Source organism: Dryobates pubescens, chromosome 1 (assembly GCF_014839835.1).
Source record: "Dryobates pubescens isolate bDryPub1 chromosome 1, bDryPub1.pri, whole genome shotgun sequence".
NCBI lineage: Eukaryota > Metazoa > Chordata > Aves > Piciformes > Picidae > Dryobates > Dryobates pubescens.
The window spans coordinates 22,346,831-22,352,830 of NC_071612.1; positions in this window are offsets into that span (position 1 = coordinate 22,346,831).

Below are 6,000 nucleotides of genomic sequence, written 5' to 3' on the forward strand. Positions count from 1 at the left end.
GCCCCATGCAAACACCCAGTCCCAGCTGGGTGGCAGCCACAGTGACCAGCAGCATTCCTGTGATCCCATATAGCCCCTGAACAGGGGCTGGGAGCTGCGCTCCCGCCAGGGTGCCGCACTCCCGCCAGGGTGCCACACTGTGCGGCTCTGCCCACTCAGGCTGGAGGGTCCTGAGTAGGGTGGTAGTGGCTGTGCCCATGGGGTGCTGGATGATTAAGTGGGAGCTCCAGGAAGAACCTGCTGCTCTGGCACAGCTGTGGCCCTGAAGCAGAGCTGGTGGGACTGAGAGCCTGGAGAAACTTCAGGTCCAGGGATGGAAGCCTGAGGGCAGCAGGCAAGGGGATGACTGCTGGAGCTGCAGAGCCCCTGGTGAGCCATGCTCTCCCCACCTCCTTCGCTGCTGTGTAAATCATGACGGCTTGGACTGAGCTGAAATTAAATATTCCCTATTTCCTTGCCCAAATCTGTAGTTTCCTTCTGGCTCTGAGGCTCTGGGCCATATTGCACATTTGAATTTAAAAGCAGGCTTGGCTTTGGGCTTGTTATTTCTTTATTTATTTATTCTAGAATTATTTCCTTTAAAATCAAGGCTCTTTTTTTCTGCAGCTTGATGCTTCTTTCTGAGTGCAGCGGGTTAGGGGCAGGAGGCAGAAGCTGGTCCTTGGCCCTGGGGAGTGTCCTTGGGGCTGTCTGGAGCTGTGGAAAGGAGCATGGTGGAGGGGAGAGCCCAGGCACCCGCTGCTGGCTCTCAGCCCTGTAAAGGGAGGTGCAGAGTTAAGGCGATAGCTGGGGGTGCTGATGGGCATCCTGCTTCCCCCCCCTGCTGTAGGATTTGCCATCTGCTGTGTGAGATGCAGCATTTGCTTGTTTCAGGGATGTCACACCGGGGATGACATGTCCCTGAGTAGCATTGCTGGGCTGCCCTGGCTGGGCTGTGCTCTGCCCTTACCCAGTGGAGCCAAGGGCTGGGGTGCAGTAGTGCAGGTCTGGGCTCTGAAGGTGGCCTTGTGGTTTGGCACATTCTGGTTTCATCTTACTCCCTAGAAAGCCAGGAGGCTGGTGGCTGAGACTACAGCATGGGGTGCCCAAGTCTGAGCAGCTGTCCCACTGCAAGGGCTCTTGGGCACCTGCTGGGAGCATGGTAGGCAGGGACCAGTCTCTTCCTTACTTTGGGACTGGGAGCAGTGCTGCAGGAGCATCTTTGGGGTGGGATGCTGGTGGGAAGAAAGGATGCAGAGAGTTGGGAGGAAACAAGGGCAACAGGGGAGAGGAAGAAGGGATAGAGTGGGACAAGGTAGAAACAGGAGCGTGTCAGTGAGCAGTGGTGTCACAGGAGCAATCCCTGTGGCAGGAGCTGCCCTGCACCATGTGCCTGGCAAGTCTGCCTACCCATCAGGCTGCTAACAAGGATTAATCACCAGTGCTGGGCTCCTGTGCTGGGCCACATGCTGCTGCTGCTGCCTTCTGTCCAGTGTGGGTCCCCAGCAGCTCCACAGGTAAGTTATAGCCACATCAGTACAGATGGCTCTTCGCAGGTTGGCAGCTTCACCAGTGGGCACCTACGCCTGGGTTGATCCTGAAGTAACCCTGATAGCTTTGCTCTTTGTCCTGGCCAGGCTACCCAAGCTGCAGGTAGGAGGGTAGTGGCCTGGGCATCCTGTAGCCGAGACCCCAGCCCCAACACCAGAAATCACTGCTCTGCCCTCATGGGCAGTGACATTCCCAGGCAAAGGAAGCAGATGGCTACAGCAAGCTCATGAAGGCCTCATTGGGCAGTTGATGGGGTGCCTTAATTACTAATGCCACAAGTAAATGACATTCACTGATTGCTGCTAACTCTTGCTACCCCAGTGCCCATGGGGCAGGCAAGTGCTGGCAGCCGGTGTCTTGCCCAGCAGAGGCCATGGGCGCTGCCAGTGTCTCACTCTGTGCCTGGAGGAGTGTGTGGAGACATATGCTTCTCCAATCTGCTTGATCCTTGGCACATTTTGACCATCCCTTGCAAAAGGTCTTTAAGGGTTTTAGCAGAGAAAGGAGGTGCTGGGGACACTGAGATGGTGAGATGAAGCTTGCCTCCCTGGTGCTGCAATGGAAAGGACTGGGAGGAAAGCCACAAGGCCATGTGCTGGGTATTTTGGGGGATGTAGGCTTTGCTTGGTGAACCAAGTCACCCTGAACCTAAACCAGCCTGCCCAGAGACATAAACCCATTTTACAACCCTTTGCCTTTGATGACTTGGTGTCTCCTGAGCTGTGTCCTGGCTTCAAACAACTGGAAAAATGGAGCAACCATCTCCCCAGGGTCCCCTGGATGCAGTGAGCACTTCCAGCATCACATCACTGTCTTCCAAGACAGAAGGATGTGACCTGACCTGGTGCCTGCAGCTGTCATCATGTCCCCAGGTGAGATGGCCTCAGGGGTGGATGGGGTGGCCACAAGGCGCTGGGGAATGCTGGGATCCCCCTGGCTGTGCACGGGGCAGGCCAGGGGACCATGCTGGCTGCTGGCCTCAGCTGTTGGTGTGTTGAGGTCCCTGAGGGGGACTTTGCTTGCAGCCTGCCCAGGGCTGGCTGCCGTGGCTCTGCACTTCAGCACCTTTGCTGGAGCAGAAAGGTGAAGTATTTCTCACATGCTGCTTCTTGTGAGCAGTAATTGCTTTCCAAGGGGTTTGCTTGGTGTTCCTGAGTGCACTTCCCTGTCTGCTGCATGAGGAATGTGTGCTCTTCCCCTCTCTGCTCTTTGGGTGCTTCTATGTTCAGGCAATTTCCAGTTCCCTGGCATGTGGGTGAAGTCCTTGGGGAGAGCAGTGAGCAGAAGGATGAGGGAGAGGCATTTGGGGGGTTTTGCCAGGGCTGGGAGAGCAGGCAGAGCCCCTGAGGATGCAGGGGTCTTGGGAGGAGCAGCAAAGGCCCTCTTGTGGACCAGTGAGGTGCTGGGGCGGTGAAGGTGGTGCATGGCTGTGCAGTGGAGGTGTGGGGGTTTCTAGCCCAGAGCCCTGCAGCATGCACGGCGTTGTGCTGGGCTGTATCGCAAGGCAGCTGTTAACTCTGCACTGAATGGTTTGTTAAGGGAGTTAATTTACCCTGGGCTGTTGGCTAATTTGGGTGAAAAGGCTCAGCCACGGCTGTGTCAGGCTCAGCCTCTGCTTTGCCACCCTTTGGCCCTGCTCCTTGCACTCAGCAGTGGGGCTGGAGAGCTGAGGAGGTGCCTGGCACAGATGGGCTGGGGTGCCTACTGGCATCCCCCTCCTTGAGCACACAGCACCTCTTCCCCAGCTGTGGGCTCCCATCCCTGCACTGGGGCGCCAGCAAAGCCCCCTGGCTCAGCTTGGGCCCCTGCCCTTCCTGGGCACCCTTGGGTGGCTGAGCTTCCTCGTGGCGTGGCGTTGGGAATCGTCTTTAGGCACACATATTGACATTAAAAAGGGCCCCTCTGCACCTATTAATTGAAGCCATTAAATTTAATGGGATGGTTATTGCATGTTAAATAAATACCAGCTAATTATGAAAAACATATTTGCCAAGGTTTAACTATAGAAAAAGATGCCTCAATTACATGGTTATTAAACCTCAGAAATATACACTTTTAATAATGAAGTGACATTTAAATAACATACATTAACTGTCTTATTAAATGTTGATTCTTTTCATATTTGAGGACTTCAATTTAGAGCATTTTCCCTGGCACCAACCATATGATGCATCATCAGCTGTCTTTCACTCATGCTTTTGTAAACTTTTCCCTTTTTTTTTTGTATGAACACTGAAGTGTTTCTGTTTGCCTTTGTTTTGCCAGCTCCCAGCTCGCCCTTTGGGCAGTGGGGATGTGCCAGGGGAGTGTCCATGGAGAGCAGGAACTCCCAGGTGGCTTCTTCCAATTGCTAAGCCCTTCCTATGGGTGGCAAACCCTTTCCTACATCTCTCATCCTAAGCCAGAGGGACAGCCAAGCCTTTCAGGATTCCTGATGCATCCTTTTGGGAAGGAAGACTCTGCCTTCTCTTGGTTTTCCAAACCAAGTGAGTTTGTAAGAAGTAGCCAGGAGATGGGGAGCAGAGGCTATGGTGGAGGTACCAGCCTGGTGTGGCAGAGGAGAGCTTATTTCTGTCTCTGCTACTGAACTGTGTCTGTAGTTGGAAGGCCTTTATCCCTCCCAGATGTGAGGAACCTGCCTGGGAAGGGATGCTCCGTGGGACACATCCTCAGCTGCTGCTCACAGGGGAGTCCTCCACAGCCTTGGTGGGGCCTGGAGTGGAGCAGAGGTTGTGGGGATGGTGTGGAGCAGCACAGCCAAAGGCTTGCAGGCTCCTGCTGCTTTAATGCATTTATTGATTGTGGTGTACACGTCAGGATATAATTTAGAAATCTTTCTTCCAGAATCAATTAAAGACCTTACTAGGCACAGAGGAACCTCTTTTAGTTAAAGCCTTCACTCTTCCCACCCAGCCTGCTGTGCCTTTGAAGGGAAGCCCTGTCTCCTTCCCAGATGAGGCTGAGTTCTTCTGTATCTAGGATCATGGGTGCCAGTATTGCCCACTGGCAAACCTGCTGTTTTTCTGGGAATTGGCACTGCCCTGGCTGCTTCCCACACCAGCCATCAGTTACAGGCTGCCATACCTGCTTGTGGTGTTCCCTGTGTGCATGGTGAGGTTGGGGGTCACCCATGCTCAGGAGGGGGGGCAGCACGATGCACGCAGGCACTTACATTAATTATGGAGAAAAGTCCTGGGGGGTCTCCCAGGGGAGCAGGGCTGTGGGCTGGGCATGGAGTAGTTGGCCGTGCTCCTGGTTGGGCAAGGGCAGAGGTAAGGGTAAGCTGGGGGTGAAGGGTTGGCAGCCCTGCCCTGCGACTGCGCCGTTGGTGTGATGAGTTGCCCAGTGTCAGCCCACAGCCCCATGGGGTGGAGAGGAGAGGGCTCTTTAGAAGCAGCAAGGAAGTACCATGCTGCAGGCATGGGGATGTGGCAGCTTTTCCAGCTTTCAGGTCAGATGACTGTTGCTACCATGGGACAGCAGTGTGCCATCTGGGTCCGTGCTGACTCCTGAGGGATGGACTGGGCTGGACAGGCCTTCAACTGCTCTCACCCTGCAATGGCTTTTTGCTGGGACACAGCCAAGGCAGCTTCGACTGTGAGGATGGTATTGGGGGAGTGGGGGAGTGTTGGAGGCAAATGGCTTCTCAAGCTTCTCAGCTGCTTCTTTTCCCTTCTCTCCTCTTAAGCCATTTGGTGTGGGCAGTGGGAGTGGGGCATGGCTCCCAGGTGTAGTGGGCTCAGACCTGCCAAAGGTGGTCCCATGTCTTCTAAGACAAGCGAGGCATCAAGGTGGGGATGACTGGAGAGGCATGAGTCTGGGTGAGTCCAGCTGGGTTATGGTGCAGGTCTGGCAAAGTGGAGGCTGGACTTGTTCCTGGGGAGAACAAGAGGTTTCAAAATGCATCCTTCTCCTCAGAGAAGAGATATGTTTCTCACTCCAATTTCCTGTGCAGCAAGATAGGGAAAAGGCTGTGGAAAGCTGCAGCCTCTGCTTTCTGATTTTGGCTCTGGTAATATTATGAAGTTTAATCAAAAATGGAACTGAAACATCCTTTTACAATGGTAATATCTCTTCCTAGACATAGATCTTTGACTACATCTAAATTTCCCTGTCCTTTGTTTTCCTTTTCTTACTCTGGTGATGAACTTTCTTCACAACAAATGCAGGGTGGTTTGGTTTGGTTTCTGTACAACCTCTTTAGTCAGTTGTCACTTTCTCATGGAAAAATGTTGAGGGGGAAAACAAGGAAGTCTTTAAGGCTGAGAAGACTGAGATTTGGGTCTTGTCTTTGCTGTCTCTCTTCTGCCCACTGTTACAGGTGTATGCACTGAGGTCACAGAGCTGGTGTGAAACAGCTCTGTCTGGCAGCCTTATCCACATAGTGGTGATGCCAGGAGTCCTCTGGCAGCTCAGCTTTTCCTGGGGAGCTGCCTTGTGAGTACTAACTGCTCTTGTCTCACCAGCAGA